Raw genomic sequence first — 16,674 nt, 5'->3', positions numbered from 1 at the left:
TTAATTAAAGGCAAAGTTATATCTTAACTAATATAGGCACTAGTTACTATTATAATAAATGCATATATTAATTTAAGAAATAATGTCTTCACTATAGTTTTTAGTTGGATGGAAGAAGTTATATCTCATTCATTAATCACTTTATTTTTCCCGTTAGGGTTTTGCCATCTTCTTTGAAAAAAATTCAAGTTTTTTTTTTTTCTGCTACTGTAAACAATCTCTTCCTTAACTCCTTAATTCTAATTCTGTGTAGCAAGAATTTTTATCATTATGTATAATTCTATCAAAATAGTTTCAGTAAGTGTTGAGGGCCTTAATAATAAACCTTTGCTGAAGAATCTGCTGATTTATTAAATGAGAAGTTAGAACAACTGAGATCCTGGAAGGCTTTCAAACACCACAACTCTGTGGTTACTTCATGTATGGTCAGCCAAGTGGTGGGAACCAGCAGGCTACCTGTAGCCTATGCATATTTAAAATGGAAGCTTCTGAGATGACTGGAGTGATACTCACTTCACACCAAAGTGGACCTCCAGAGAACAAAGACGACTGTGGTAAGAGTATGAGAAAGACTCTGGGGCCTCCGCCTCCAGGTGCTCTGTTGCTGAGCCATACAGTGCTCTGGCTCTTGTTCTACTCTGCCCGTCAGACTATAAGCCTGTAAATATTTTCCAAATTCTCTCTTACCAGCTGGCTTCTCATAAAGTTGTGATCCTAGGATGTGCTGGTGAAAGACTGGGAGATAATCTTTCTTTTCCCCTGACTTGGTGAAGCTCTGGACAGCAGTAGTAGCAGGCAAGGGAAGGTGTCTACATGTGACTCCTGCAGCAGTCATGGGCATTTGGGTTCTTGGGTTTTTAGGCAGCAGATGCCGTGGCACTTCCAGCAACTTTGTGACAAGTACAAGCTTCAGACTAGGGGTGACAATGGCTTCCTGAAGACCAAATCCATCTCTCTAACGCGGACCTCTCACCTAAGCCCAGACCCGTATACCTAATGACTTGCTTGCTATCCTCACCTCAGGCAACATTCCTAAACAGAACCTGGCATTTTCTTCTATTCCTTTCATTCTTTGGTATCTGAACCACCTGTTCAGCCACAAGATGAAAACCTGCAGGTCAACCAGACTTTCATTCTCAATCCTAGTCAATCCCCAGGGCCTGCCGATAATACCTCCTGAATTTCTCCTGTTCACTACATGTCTTTAATAGAAATCACTCACCTGGAATGCCCTGATCTCAATTTTGTCCTCTCAAAGCCATCTTTCAAAAATACATTTTTGCCTACTGGTTCCCAGCTTATTTCAGATTCTGTGACTCCATGTGACAAACTTGTTTATCACACTGCACAAAGAAGTACTGTTAGAAACCTGGATGTGCCAAATTGTCGCTTCAGTGCCTTTGCACATGATGTGCCCACAATCTGGAATCCTACCCAACAATCTGCCTGGTGAACTACTTTTCATCCTTAAACCCAGCTCAAGCATCTCTTTCCTTATCTCTGAGGTCATTTTTCAACACCACAACTATCCCTGGGCACGTCCCTATCTCTGTTTACCGAAATGAACTGAATTTTCTTTTGCAGACTCCTGGAGGAATGAGCTGCAGAGCCAGAACTCTGTTCACCTTTGTATCCCTAACACCTAAGACAGAGATCGGCACACAGCAGCCCCGTAAGAAACATCTCAAATGGAATGAAATGTGCATTACATGTCTGTAGCCTGACATCAAACAAGATAAACTTCCAAGAAAAGCATTTTCTCAATACTGGTTAAGAGTAAAACTAAAACTGAAGGTTAACAGAAATTATAATGGCAAGAATAAAGCATAAACTCTATTGAAACATCCAAATGTCCGGGTGTGGTAGTTCACACCTGTAATCCTGGCACTTTGGCAGACTGGGATGGGAGGATCACTTGAGGCCAGGAGTTTGAGACCAGTCTGGGCAATCTAGTGAGACCCTGCCTCTACAAAAAAAAAAAAAATAAATGAAACATCTAAAATGTCCAACAGCAGGAAATTTGTTGGTAAATTACAGCACAAACTACATGAATACTCTCCAGTACTTAAGGTCTCGCTACACAGCAGGGTCTCTGACCAACAGCATCAGTGTAACCTGGAAGCAGGTTAGAAATGCAGAGTCTCAGGCCCCGCCCCAGTCTTGCTGACTCAGCATTTTAATGAGATCCCGGGACATTTCTGTGCACATTAAAGTTTGAGAAGCACTAGCTTAAAGTACTCAGTACTTACATTTATTGACACTGAAAAATATAAGAAAAAGGCAGTTTTATAAAAATCTATGCATCTACACATGTAGTTATCTCCTGGCATATATCTATTAAAGGTATGTGCTCTGTGGTGGGCAGGCATATGCAAACCCACCCCCATAGGCCAAGGAAGAGGCTGACAAATCTAGTTTCTCAGAAAGAAACCCATGATGGGGACTTACAAACAGAGGCCATGTCCTGGGTGGCGGCCAGACAGCATAATGGTTGCCCATGCTATTACTCCCCAGACTGAGGGCTTCTACATCCAGGCCTTATATACCATACTGAAGGAATGTAGAGGACATTGACATCCAACCCTCAGGAAAATGCAAGAATCTGCTGAAGGGCAGGACTTATGGTATAACTGCAAGACTATTTTGACCTAAGGGCAAGATTTACAGTAAGTATGTGAATGTAGAAACCTTAGAAGCATTCCTGGGACGGGGGTCAGAAGTCAACATGGCAGATTAGCATCCAAGATGGGGTTGCTTTAGCCTCCACAGTATGAGTTTGACTTCCCAAATCCCTCTACTTCAGCTCAGCAGGTATTACTTCTTCTGATTTGCAAGGGACCATGTGGATTCCACGTCCCTCAGCGTCACAAGAGAAGGGCCAAGCTGGGTACAACAGACAAACAGCGGAGTGGCCTTTCCATGATCCCTTGGAGAAGCCAGGGCTTATCAGCTGAAAGTCATGATCACCTTGGCACCATCTGGACTGTTTTCATTCATTTCTCTTGTATGCGATGTTCTGTTTGGTGAAAAGGTGGCAATTGAAGGTTAGATTATACGAACATTGAATCAGGGACATGCTTTGTTAATTGCTAGAATAACTGTGTCATAAATTTCAATAGCAATCATATTTTTGTTTTTTGGTTTGAGACAGGGTCTTGTTCTGTCACCCCGGCTGGAGTACAGTGGTGTGATCACAGCTTGCTGCGGCCTCGACCTCCTGGGCTCAGGCCATCTTCCCACCTCAGCCTCCTGAGTAGCTGGGACTACAGGCACACACCCCCATGCCAAGCTAATTTTTGTATTATTATTAGTTTTTCTTTTTTTTGTATAGACGGGGTTTTGCCATGTTGCCCAGGCTGGTCTCTAACTCCTGGGCTCAAGCAACCCACCAGCCTTGGCCTCCCAAAGTGCTGGGATTACAGGTGTGAGCCATCATTCCCAGCTGGCAATTATACTTTTTTGTTTGCTTGTTTTTGAGATGGAGTCTCACTCTGTCGCCCAGGCTGGAGTGATCTCAGCTCACTGCAACCTCTGCCTCCTGGGTTCAAGTGATTCTCCTGCCTTAGCCTCCCACATAGCTGAGACTACCAGCATGCACCACCACACCCAGCTAATTTTTGTATTTTTAGTAGAGACGAGGTTTCACCATGTTGGCCAGGCTGGTCTCAAACTCCTGACCTCAGGTAATCCACCTGTCTGGCCGGCAATCATACTTTTAACCAGTAAAAAATGATCAGACTGCAGGGGAAGAGTGTTCATGTAGCCATAGGTAATTATAGGTGTAGAGGCATCTGGAAGAAAGTACACCTGTCATCAACAGGTGGTACAATTGTTTTGTTTTTGTTGTTTTACAGATAGAGCCTTGCTCTGTTGCCAAGGCTACAGTGCAGTGGTGTGATCATAACTCACTGCACCCTTAAACTCCTGGGCTCAAGGAATACTCCCACTTTGGTCTTCTCAGTAGCTGGAACTATAGACATGTGCCATTGTGCCCAGTTGTTTATTTGTAGAGATGGGGTCTCTCTCTGTTGCCCAGGCTGGTCCCAAACTCCTGGGCTCAGGCGATGCCCCCGCCTCACCTTCCGAAGTGTTGGGGTTATGGGCGTGAGTCACCATGCGTGGCCTGGTGGTGCAATTGTGAGTGAGCTCATTTCTTTTTGCATTCCTTTTTTTTTACTACCTGAATTCCATGCATTACCAGTTCTATTTCTGAAAAATTGAAACTATCTTCACTTAGGGAGGAAATCCTTAAGCTATGATTGAAATTTAAGCTATGAAAAGATATTTGAGAATCACCCAAACAAAATATTTTTAGGACCCCTTGATCATCTCCTTAGTATGGGACAAAAATATCCCCCAAATTAAGCATTTAGACTTAAAAAGCAGAAACAAATCATGAGGAACTTCACTAAGAAAGGACCACACGTTTGCTGAACTGGAAAAAAACAGATTTATGGAGATGCAAAATAAAGGATGTCGGCACTTAGCAAGTCCAGTTTGCCTCAGGGGGCAGAAACTGGGCTGCTTGCTCCCTTTCTATGGAAGCCTCACTGGGCTTCCAAAGAGATGGTGAGTGAATCCCTGATGGACAAAGGATGACGGAGGCCCCTCCCTTCAGAAGGCTCACACTCACCTCATCTGTTCTGGCACTGCAGCTTCAGCTAGAGACACAGGGTGTCACAAACACCTTCCCACACTAACGTCACCCAGTCAATGATGCGTGCGTGCACACATGCACACACAGCCTCTGTTCAGTTAAGCAAACGAGACCCTCTCCTTAATTCAATTAACTTACATAATGTGAATGCTTGGGTTAGAATAATAAAACTACAGATGTGCCCTACTTACCAAAATTGCTTATATGGATATTCCTGTATGCATGCTTTCTTTTTTCTTTATAACACTAATCATGAGACACGTGATTCTTCATAAGTTTATACTTTTGAATTACACGTTTGTCTTGTCTCCCCCACTTAGAATGCAGATTCCATGCAAGCAGGGGTCTCTGCTTTGCACACCACTGCCTTCATAGTGCCTAGGATGGGGAAGAGTTACATAAAAGGCATCTGTATCTGTTTACTGAATAAATACGCAGTCTTTTATGAGGGTTTTGGAGGCGATGGCGGTTACAGGCATTCTTCCAAGGCTTTTGTTGGCAGACCATCACAAGGCTGCCCTGTCTTCTTCTGTCCTGTGGCTACCTCCTCTTTCTCCTTTTTCATCTCCTAAGAGTTAGGATCCCCAGGGCTTAACAATTTGATCCTCTTCTCACTCAGGTTTCCAGGAACAGCCTCCGCATCATGGTTTCACCAACCACCTTTATGCAGAGAAGGCCTGACTTTCAAAATTATATTTTTCTACCCACATATTAAAATGTAACAGATTCTTCTTAAAGAGCCCATATGAAGAAATAATTCTTGTGTTTTTTTTTTAAATGATAAATAGTTGTACACTTTTTTTTTTCCTTCTGAGACGGAGTTAGGCTCCTGTTGCCCAGGCTGGAGTGTAATGGCACCATCTTGGCTCAATGCAACCTCTGCCTCCCGGGTTCAAGTGATTCTCCTGCCTAAACCTCCCAAGTAGCTGGGATTACAGGCGCCTGCCACCATGCCCAGCTAATTTTTGTATTTTCAGTAGAGACAGGATTTCACCATGGTCTCAAACTCCTGACCTCAGGTGATCCACCCGCCTCGGCTGCCCAAAGTGCTGGAATCCTACATGTTTATGGAATACATGTGATATCTGGATACATGCATACAATTTACAATGATCAAATCAGGGTAATTAGGATATCCATCACCTCAACCATTTATCTTTTTTTTTTTTTTTTTTTGAGACAGGCTCTCACTCTTTTGCCCAGGCGAGTGCAGTGGTGCAATCATGGCTCACTGCAGCCTTGACCTCCCGGCTCAAGCAATTTTCCCACCTCAGCCCTCCAAGTAGGTGGAACTATAGGTGTGCACCACCATACCCAGCTAATTTTTTAAATTTTTAGTAGAGACAAAGTCTCGCTATGCTGCCGAGGCTCATTTATCATTTCTTTGTATTGGGAATATTTCAAATATTCTCTTCTAGTTACTTTGAATTACAGAATAAATTACTGTTAACTATAGGTACCCTACTGTGCTATCAAACACTAGAACTTATTTCTGTATTTTCAATAATTCTTAAGGCCCTAATGAAGAAATATAAGGGCAAACTTGGGCTTTCAATTTGTAAGACATTTAACTTCTTCAAAATGAAGAATTAACCATTTAATATAAGAGTATAATAAATGCCATAAAGCAGTATATGATGTATTGCCAAATTAACTATAGAGATAATTACTGGTGCATGAGTAAGGCACACTGATATTTATTGAGAGGGATAAGCCTGCATATGATCTCACCACATCCTAAAAAAACTTATATCACTGGATTGCTATCCGCATTTAACCTGCCAGAGGATACACATGGATAGACACAGAGCTGAGAACTCCAGCCCACATCTACCCATCTCCACACCCATGCTTTTCCAGCAGCAAAGTGGTCAGGATGGGGAGGACCTGGAACAACAGGAGGGTATTCGTAATGTCGGGAGGGGGCTGCATTTTAAAATAGTAAAGTCACACCAGGGCACAGATGGTTATAAACAAAAATCTGAAGTTGGGAGAGCAGAGAATAAACCAACATGGCTGCAGTGGACTATGTGGGAAGGCGAGCAGGTGCAGCTTATAGGCTAACATGGCCAGCAGAGAATACTCTGTGGGGTGGGAGGATTCCAAGAGCAGAAGGACTTCCCAGCACAGCAGGAGACAAGGAAGCCTAGGAAGCCTAGTCTGCTGCATGCTGGGTGGGCAACAAGGCAGGATCCTGGGCCCTCCCTACTGTGGTGTCCAGGCAGGAGGGGAGCCTGAGGCCTACCCTGGTGAGGGGGACGGGGAAGGAATGGCGACAGAAGTCTCTGAGCCAGAACAAAAGCAAGACTGGTGATGAACAGAAGCACACAGGGACAAACCTTGGTCCCAATCAGAGAAATAAATAAGAATGGAAGTCAGTTTTTGTCCTTGAGTGGAGATGATGAATTTGAGATGATAAATTACCACATGAAAATGTCCAGGAGGCGAGGCACGTGGATCACCTGAGGTCAGGAGTTTGAGATCAGCCTGGCCAACATAGTGAAACCCCATCTCTACTAAAAATACAAAAATTAGCTGGGCATGGTGGCGCACGCTTGTAATCTCAGCTACTTGGGAGGCTGAGGCAGAAGAATTGCTTGAACCCAGGAGGCGGAGGTTGCAGTGAGCCGAGATTGTGCCATTGCACTGCAACCTGGGCAACAGAGTGAAAAGCTCCATCTCAAAAAAAAAAAAAAAATGTCCAGGTGGTACTCGGGAACATGCATGGGGCCGGCTGGAACTTCTGCAGCAGGTCACCCACTGTGCAGAACAAATGAACTGCTCTCTCCCATGCACCTAGACTGGTACTAGGGACCTACCATCCATGGGGAAGGGAGAAAACAGCCATTCAAGTCACCGCTGGAGTTTTGTGTTTGAGATGAAGAATTCCACTTGGCAAAGGAGAACGGAAGACAAGGCAGGAAGCCTTACCTCAGCCAAGAAGACAGCGTTGGGATGCACGCAGGTTAAAGTCGCCTAGCGACAACATGCAGCAGCTACAACTACAGCAGGGGCACAGGGGGCAGCCGAGAGGAGGGAAGACGTGGTGCGCTGTGGGCAGACAGAATGAAGGGGCTAAGCAAGTCCTGCCCCAAGGTGGGGCTGGGGGGTGCAGGCAGGACGAGAGCAGTGTTGTGGCCCTGCTGTGGCCACTGAATGTTGGCTGCTACTAGAACATGGGTGTCCCCTTCTCTGCACATCTACCTTCCATCCCCAGACACTAAATGACTGACGTGTTAAAGGCTGGCCCCCTTGCCTCGAGGTGGGACCACCTTGTGAGAGCAATTCAAGCTCCCGAGGTCTGGGCTGAGATCACAGCTTTGCTCAGCTTTGCCTGGCCCTATTCTCTTCATCTTGGGAGCTCCCTCAGCAAATCAGGAGTCCCTGAACCCCTGTCCCAGGCTCTACTTCTAGGACGGTAAGTTGGGTCAGCAAGGTCAAGGTAGATCAAGGTCAAGCTCAGGAGGATCATGGATGATGAGCGGCCCTGGAGGATTTTATTCAGGAAGGGGACATGAAACGTGGAGAAAATCATGGGGCAGCAGTGGGGACAAGGGAGGAGGGAGGCTGCTGAGGGACTACCACAGCACTCTGGGCACCATAGGCTCAGCATGGATAGGACCTGGGATGGAACAGATGAGGCGAGAGTCAAGGGAGAGGATGACTCAGGTCACAAGGAGGGCAGAGGAGCCCTGTGTAGAAAGAGGCCACGAGGAGAAAACGCCATGGAGACACTAAGTTCAGCTTCGCCTTGCAGAGTCCCAAAAGCCTGTGGGCTGCTAGGTTGGTAAATCCCACAAACAGCTGAGAACCAGGCCTGACACCCCAGGAGGGACCTGAGCTGGAGCATCAGTCAGGGGTTGCACTTGGCTTTGGGTAATGGAAACCTGGCTGCTGCGGCCTTTAACCAAGAAGAGGTTTATTTTTCTCACAGAACAGTAAGTCTGGGGACAAGCAGACCAGGGCTGGTGCGGCAGATCTGCAACGTCAGGAAGTCCCCAGCTCCTGGCATCTTCTGCTCTTCCAGCATCAGCACGTGGCCAACCTCTGCCCCATTCAGGCTGGAGGAGGCGGAGACATAGGAAGAGAGGGGTGGCTCTGACATCAGGCAAAAAGGAAGATGCAGGAAGGGAGCAGTTCCTAGATCAGTTTATCTGGGAAACTGTTCCCGAGACCCCTGATGGCCTTCCATTCACATCTCCTTGGCCAGAACCCCATCACATGGCTGCCCCAGCTGCAGAGTGGCTGGGAACTTTTTATAAGCTGGGCAGGCTGCTTGCCCAAAGTTAGGGTTCTGTCAGTAAGAAAGGAAGAGAGAGAGCAGCTTTAAAAGGTACTAGTAGGGTCTGCCACAGCTGGAGGAAAGGACCTGGGGCTATCTGAATAAAGAAGACAGTTAATGGCTACTAGAAACAGGTAAGATCCCCAGGTGGAAGAACAAAGTGCAGGCCTATCTTGACTTTGGGAAAACGGACCGTGAAGGAGTAGAGGAGAAAGAAAGGAAGCGTTAAATAAAATGTGGAATTCTCATATGCCGATTTCAAGTCTAGTTTCAGACTCTGAAATGACCATTATTTAAGAAAGCAACACACTAGTTCCTAAATAAAATGCATTTAAAATCACTTTAACCCAATTATAAGTAACACAGGTACCCCCATTGTATCCACAAAAAAGTGTAATTTCTAGAAGTTTCACTGATTCCTCCAACATACCGTGGAGCCCTCTATGTGAGGACGTAGAGACAAGATGATGGACCAAGTCCAGCTCTCCAGAAACCCAAGGTCCTGAGAAATAATGAGACTGTAACTACAGCAGTGTGGAGAGAGCTTTATGGAAAAGGGACCTTCCGAAGCATGTCTGACATGCAGCACCCACACAGTGAGGTCAGAGAGCGTGTTCCCAAGGTGGGCTCACCGACGCCACCCATGGGTATAATGACAACAGCCACACAGCCACAGGGCTGGGGCCCAGAGGCGAGGATCCAGGGAGTGCAAGCATATTCTAAACCTAACTCTCTACCCCTACTCAAGAGGGAGCAGCAGCTTGGGGTGGGGCAGGGGGCAACGCTCTAGTTGGAAATGCTCAAGAGCACCCCAGCCCCGGGCCTTCTCTGTGGCTTATTGAGCTCTTGTTGACACGTTACTTCTCTCTTATGATTCCAGAAGTCAACCTGTCCTCCCTTGTCCTCCCAAGAAGCTTGTCATCCTTGTAAAATCTAGGTTGCTAATTTCAAACTAGTTTTAGCAGTGGAACTCTTTTTTACATCAAAACTCACTTAGAATCCTAATCTATCATAATGCAGATATATGGTATTCAATTGATCTTTTTGTGGGGTTTCTCAACCTCAGCACTAATGACATTGGGACCAGGTAATTGTTTGTGCTAGGGGCTGTCCTGCGCATTGCAGGATGTTCAGAAGCAGCTCTGGCCTCTGCCCACTAGATGCTAGTAGTATCTCTGGTCCTCTTTCTCTTCCCCTCCAGTTTTGTCAACCAGACATGTCTCCAGACATTGCCAAGTATCCCCAGGGGAGGGCAAAATCACCCCTGATTCTAACCATTGGGATCAAGTCATTGTATACCTTAAAATTTCCACATGGCCTTATTATTAAAGTCAATGAGGGTAATGAGACAACACAATATTGCCTGTGGTATAAACATGGATAATACAAGTTTTAATATCTAATCTTTTTCTAGGTTTGTTTGGATTGCACAATCTCAAAAATTCTTGACTCATCGAGAAACGTGTTTGTGTCCTCACCTGTATAATGGTGCCTAAGCCAACAGACACACATGGGCCTGAATCCACACACTGACCCAGGCAGAGCAGCTGGCCCATGCAGAGTGCACAGCTGTGCACAGTTGTACACGGACATAGGAGGAAAGCACCCACTCCTGGATTGACACACCGCAGCAGGGCCTCTTTATAACCATCTCACGCCACTCCTGCCACCAAAAGGAAAAATACAACTGTACGGTACTTTCCGATTTCAACTGAGTGGGCAGTGTCTCATTTGTCTCTTAGGAGTGTGAAATATCACCCATGAAATCAAAACCGCTGAGAAAGTGCTGGTGCTGAGACCGCATCCAACCATTTCCCACTAGCTCCTAGTATTTGTTCAGTTTAAATTATAAACACCCTCACCACTATCTCTACCAGGAATTCTCCAACCTCCCCATGTACAAGAACCACTGGAAGAGGGCCAGGCGCAGTGACTCAGGTCTGTAATCCCAGCAGGTGAGGCAGGTGGATCACCTGAGGTCAGGTGTTTGAGACCAGCCTGACCAACATGGTGAAACCCCATCTCTACTAAAAATACAAAAATTAGCCGGCCTGGGCACCTGCAATCCCAGCTACTTGGGAGGCTGAGGCAGGAGAATTGCTTGAACCCCAAGAGGCAGAGGTTGCAGTGAGCCGAGATCGTGCCACTGCACTCCTCCAGCCTGGGCGACAGAACGAGTCCGTCTCAAGAGAAAAAAAAACAAAAATAAAAACAAAAAAACCCCACAACACTGGAAGAGGCTGCAAAGCATGCAGATTCCCACACTTCATCCCCAGAATGCCCCACCTGGTAGTAGTTCCAGGTGAGGACACTGACTGCACATGTTAACCAAGTTCCCCAGTGTTATGTGGGTGCAGCACTTTGAGAAATCCTGCCCACCAGCAAGTTTCTCACAGCTGGAGGAAAGCACGTGTAATTAACAACAGATTTTTAGCCTACATATTTTCAGATTCTCCCACAAACTGAGCAGAGTTACAAGGACCTACCTTTTGCAATGAAAAAAATTAAAATGTTGCTGTGTGAATGCACAATCAACACTGTACTAATTTTGAGCATCAACCAAGATGCAAGCACTTCAATAATTCTCATGCTTTTTAATCTACTTCAAATCTACTATTCCTCTAGTGTTGAGAACACATCATTACCTGCTTTGTATAAATGTAAAAGTGTTAAGGCAATTAATTCTGAGCCCTTGGACTATATGAACATTCTCTAAAACTGTAATGTGCCCGGCACACATGATGGGATTTCGCCAAGACGTTACTGAAGTGGTAAAGATGTCAGAAGGGCGGTTACTCTCAGAGCCCAGTTCCACTTCCACCTCTCTCACACTCTCCTCCTCACTCCATGTCAACCAAGGGCGCCTCGTGCTCGACTTGCCCTTCCTCTGCTGCCCCTCTGGTTGGCTCCCCCCTCACCATCTCCGTTCTGGTTTTCATTCAAAAGCTGCCTTCCTTGACCACCCTCTGTAAAACACCACTTCCACCCCCCACTTTCCTGCTTTCCTTCATAGCATTCATTGCCACTGACACATATTTGCCTCTTCTCTGCTCTCCCTACTAAAATATAAGACTCCCAGTGTAGGGACTGTCCATTTTGTTCACTGTTGTAATCCAGGAACCTAAAAATTACCTAGCATATAAAAGGCATTTAACAAGTACCTGCAGAATGAATGAACAGAAGAATGAATGATCAGTGGCCTGCAACTAGATCTCCCCACACAAAGTTAACCCAAATTCACCATGGTCCTAACAAGAGACCACTGTGAAGACCAGACCTTTTAGGTGTCCAAGTATCATAATCATTGGGTGTTTATTAAATGTCCAGATGGCACCAGGCACATGGAAAACAGGGATTGAGATCCTTTTTCAAACAAGACCCACTGTATGTGTTTGTTGAGGGAAGGCTAGGGGAACAGTATAAAATGACTGTCACCCCCTCCCCCCCACCACGGAAGAAAATGGCAAATGGATCTTTTCTTTTTTTTTTTTTCTCTCTCTTTTTTGTTGTTTTTGAGACAAGGTTTCACTCTGTCACCCAGGCTGGAGTGCAGTGGCATGATCACAGCTCACTGTAACCTCGAACTTCTAGGCCCAAGTGATCCTCCCACCTCAGCCTCCCGTAGCTAGGATGATAGGTGTGTACCATCACACTCAGCTACATTTTAAATTTTTTTGTAGAGATAGAGTCTTGCTTTATTGCCCAGGCTGGTCTCAAACCCTTGGCCCCAAGCAATCCTCCCACCTCAGCCTCCCAAAGTGCTGGAATTTTCAGGCGTGAGTTACCACACTTGCCTTTTTTGTTTGTTTGTTTTTGTTTTTAAGAGAAGAGCAAAGAGATGAAATACTCAACTGTTTGGCTATTTGATAACAGCCAAATCACTCAATCTCTTTGAGGATGTTTGGTGATCTGTAAAAAGCTGGGTTGGGTGACAAGATTTCTATGGCCCCTTCTCCAGTAAAATGTTATGATTCTCACTCATCTACATTTCAAAAGAAGAACAAGAAACATGAAGCTTAGCTTACTCAATGGATGTAATATGTTACAGCCATCTAGGTGAGAAAACCAGAAAGCTGGAATAAGTGGGAGAAGATGGATTTAAGACATAAAAATGAAAGACAGTGGGGGAACACTGGGGTGGCGAAAACAGAGTGGAGGTTGAGAGACAGGAAATTCTGGGAAGGGAGAACTCCAAAGAAAAGCCAGGAACAGGAAGAGAAGCCCAGCATTGTTCTTCCTTCTGCTTCCTGGGGCTGGGGAGTTTCGGAGGAACTCCTCTTTACAAATTCTTACAAGCAGACCTACCCACAAAATGATTACAGGCAGCACCTCAGAGATCCTCCTCTGATTCCAAGACCTGCCCCTGCCGCCCGCTCCCCTCCCCACAGGAGAGGTTCCAGCCAGAAGTGTAGAAGGTTGCCCTAAACTGGATTTTAAAAGTGGGGCTGAGGAAGGACCCTCTTCATCATTCATAGTAAATTCACGATTTCTGCCAAAACATACAACCTGAGTTCTGTCAAGGTGGCGGAGAGACCCATCTTTAACTGGCAAATGCTGAGGATCTGGATAAAACACACCCTCCAAAGGCTCCATCAAAGCACCTTGGTGAAGTGCACTGATCTCTGTGCATAAACACCCTCACATGTGTTTAAATATATTTTAAAACTTATATTCTGCCTGGAAAGCCTCTTTCAGGGGCAGCTGTAGGGCTAGTCTATACCAGGTAAATGTATGGGTCAGAGCTGGTTGACCAGATGCCTGACAGCTACAAGGACTGCAGTCCCCTAAAATAGCAGTGACAATGGGTGGTTGGGGGCTAGAAGGAACCTTCTGGTCCAGCAAAGCCACACTGTTAGTGTTCCTCCACCCTGTTTTCTTTTCTTTCTCTCTCTCTTTTTTTTTTTTTTTGAGATGGAGTCTCACTCTGTTGCTCAGGCTGGAGCCAGGTGGCACGATCTCAACGCAACCTCCGCCTCCCAGGTTTCAAGCGATTCTCCCGCCTCAGCCTCCTGAGTAGCTGGGATTACAGGTGCGTGCCACCACACCCAACTAATTTTTGTATTTTTAGTAGAAATGGGGTTTCACCTTGTTGGCCAGGCTGGTCTTGAACTCCCAGGTTTCAAGCGATTCTCCCGCCTCAGCCTCCTGAGTAGTTGGGATTACAGGCGTGCGCCACCACACCCAACTAATTTTTGTATTTTTAGTAGAGATGGGGTTTCACCTTGTTGGCCAGGCTGGTCTTGAACTCCTGACCTCAAGTGATCTGCCCACCTTAGCCTCCGAAAGTGCTGGGAGGTGTGAGCCACCGCGTCCGGCCCTCCACCCTGTTTTCTGATGGTACCAGAGGAGACAAAACAAATTCTGCAAGAAAGCTCAGTGTTGTGGGCATGACTTCTGTAATGACCATGGAAAGGGCAGACACTGAGAAGCCCCACGGTAGCTTCCGATGCTAGATTGGCCACAGCACCCACAACCTGGAGGCTGCAGTTTTTAAACTTTATCTTGAAATAATTTCAAACTTAAAGTTGCAAAAATAGTACAAAGAATTTCCATCTGCCCTTTAACCAGACTCCCCAGTTGTTACCATTTTATCACATTTGTGCTGCCATTCCATTAGTATACTGTGTGCATATTTATTGGACCATTTGAAAGTTGAAGACATGATGACACCTACCCCTAAATATTTCAGTATTTCCTAAAAACAAAGACATCCCCTTTAAACAACCACGGCATAATGATAATTAGGAAATTAACACTGATTCAGTACTGTTACCTAAAGACCTTATATAAATTTCTCCACTAGCCCCAATGACGGCCTTAGAACAAAAACAGCAAGTATATATGTTATTTTCTGTTACAGAGTCCAGTCTAGGATCGTTTGGCATTCACTGTCATGTTCTTTTAGCCTTCTTTAATCTGAAACAGTTCCTTTTTCTTTCACGACCTTGGCATTTTTGAAAAGTACAGGTCAATTATTTCGTAGAAAGTCCCTCAACTAGAGTTTGTCTAATGTTTCTTCATGATTAGATTCAATTTATGCATTTTTGGCCGGAATATCACAGAAGTGATCCTGTGCCCTTCTCAAAGCACTTCTCAGGAGGCATGTGATGTTGATTCGATTAAGGGTTAAGGTGGTAGACGATAGGTTTTTCCACTGTCGAGTTAACTATTTTCCCTTCATAATTAATAGTGACTTGATGGGAGAAACTTAGAGACTAAGTAAATATCCTGTTTATCGTCAAATCTACTTGTTTCAGTATCGACTGGTAGATTCTTGCAGGAGAAGGACATGACTGTGTGAAGTCAAACAAATTCAAACCTCAGGAATGAAACTAGGGCTGGATAAAACAGTAGGTGATGAACAAAAATTAACATGTAAGACTCATATCAGACTTAATTCCCCCGTTTATGTTCACTCTTAGCTATTAAAAAAAAAAAAAAGAAATAACCTCCAGATTTGCTTTTGAGAATACAGTATATATGAGTTGGGAGTATGGTAATTTCTCTATTGGTGCTTCCATGTCTGCTAGAAACTTAGCCCTTCAATTCACAAAGTGTCCAGTGGCAGCAAGAAGAGATACCCAGGTCCAGAGAGCTAACAGCTGGAGCCATCCTCACACCAATGCCTGATTTTCCAAGGGCAACGCTGCGTGGCTCAGCTTGGTGATTCCCGGCTCACGGTGGCACAATGTAGGGTGCTACATTTAAAAACAAGAACTCTACTCTCAACTGATGAACAGGTTTAGAAACTCTGATTTGCCTTATTCAAGAAATATTTTTAAAACCCTGTTAGCACACAAATAGAAATTTCAGAAAATAATGTAAGAACAGAACATTTAAGAATCACTGTTATCTTACAACCCAGGGATACCCACTGTTAACATTCTGGTCTGTATTCTGTCAGCTTCTGCTCTCTGCATAGATATATTGCCATGACGGGGATCATGCTATCTACACCAGCCTCATTCAAAGTGCATTCCACTCGGGAATGAAGTCCTACAAAAAAGGATAGATTTTTCCCAATTCTCCCAGGAATGATCTATAACTAGAATCATTCCAGAAGCAAGGAGAGAAGTTAATTCATAACATACAATGGTTGCCTGACAGTATTGGGGCAAAAGTCTCCTGTAGAACCTCAGTTGAGAAGAGCTGGCCTGTATGGTTGTCTAATTTCCTTTGTTTACCTAACAATCCTTTAAATAAAAATTTCATAAGCTTCTTCCATACACCAGGCACTGGGAATATAAAAATAAATAAGACACAGCCACTTTCCTCTTTAAATGAATAATCCAGCCAGGAAAACTGAAAATGCCCAAATACTCAAAATACCAACTAATGCTGTGATAGAGGAGCTACAGTAGACCTTGCGCATCCTGGGCAGGAAACCACAGGCTCCATCAGAGGAATCAGGGAGGCTTCCCTGAGGAGGTTATGTATGAATGGGTCCTTGAAGAATGACTAAGACTCTGGAGACAGAAGAGAGAGAGGAGGAGGCATTCCAGATGGAAGGTAATGCCAAGACACACAGAGAGAGGTGTATGCTGGGGCCTGGGGAGGAGTGGGTAGAAGATGCAGCTAGGAAGGAACCAGGCCCTCTTATGTTACACAAAGGAGATGGTCCTAAGTGGTTCTTAAGTAGGAGAGTGGTGAGCTCATATTGGAATGAAAGAGGCCAAGGGACAGGGTGGTCAAAAGGCCATTGAGGTCAGTGTGGTGAGGGGTGACGGAGGAGCTG

At 45.1% G+C, this 16,674-nt stretch overlaps 1 protein-coding gene across 16 annotated transcripts in view; it reads right to left on the bottom strand.

Moving 5' to 3' along the window:
• Positions 1–16,674, bottom strand: part of ST3GAL5 (ST3 beta-galactoside alpha-2,3-sialyltransferase 5) — a 79,374-nt gene that overhangs the window by 26,362 nt on the left and 36,338 nt on the right. For 3 of the 16 annotated variants that reach the window (XM_077958298.1, XM_077958304.1, XM_077958306.1), the window contains exon 2: positions 2,689–3,016. The exons of 11 other annotated variants lie outside the window; for them this stretch is intronic. The gene's annotated coding sequence lies outside the window, so the exon portion shown is untranslated. Of the gene's footprint in view, positions 1–2,688; positions 3,017–4,848; positions 5,042–16,674 lie in introns of those variants that run through there. 2 more of the 16 variants (XM_077958300.1, XM_077958305.1) reach the window with 2 other exon arrangements.

Source organism: Macaca mulatta, chromosome 13 (assembly GCF_049350105.2).
Source record: "Macaca mulatta isolate MMU2019108-1 chromosome 13, T2T-MMU8v2.0, whole genome shotgun sequence".
Taxonomy (NCBI): Eukaryota; Metazoa; Chordata; class Mammalia; order Primates; family Cercopithecidae; genus Macaca; species Macaca mulatta.
The sequence above is the reverse complement of the archived record's forward strand: the minus strand, read 5'-3'. Positions and strand labels throughout refer to the sequence as shown.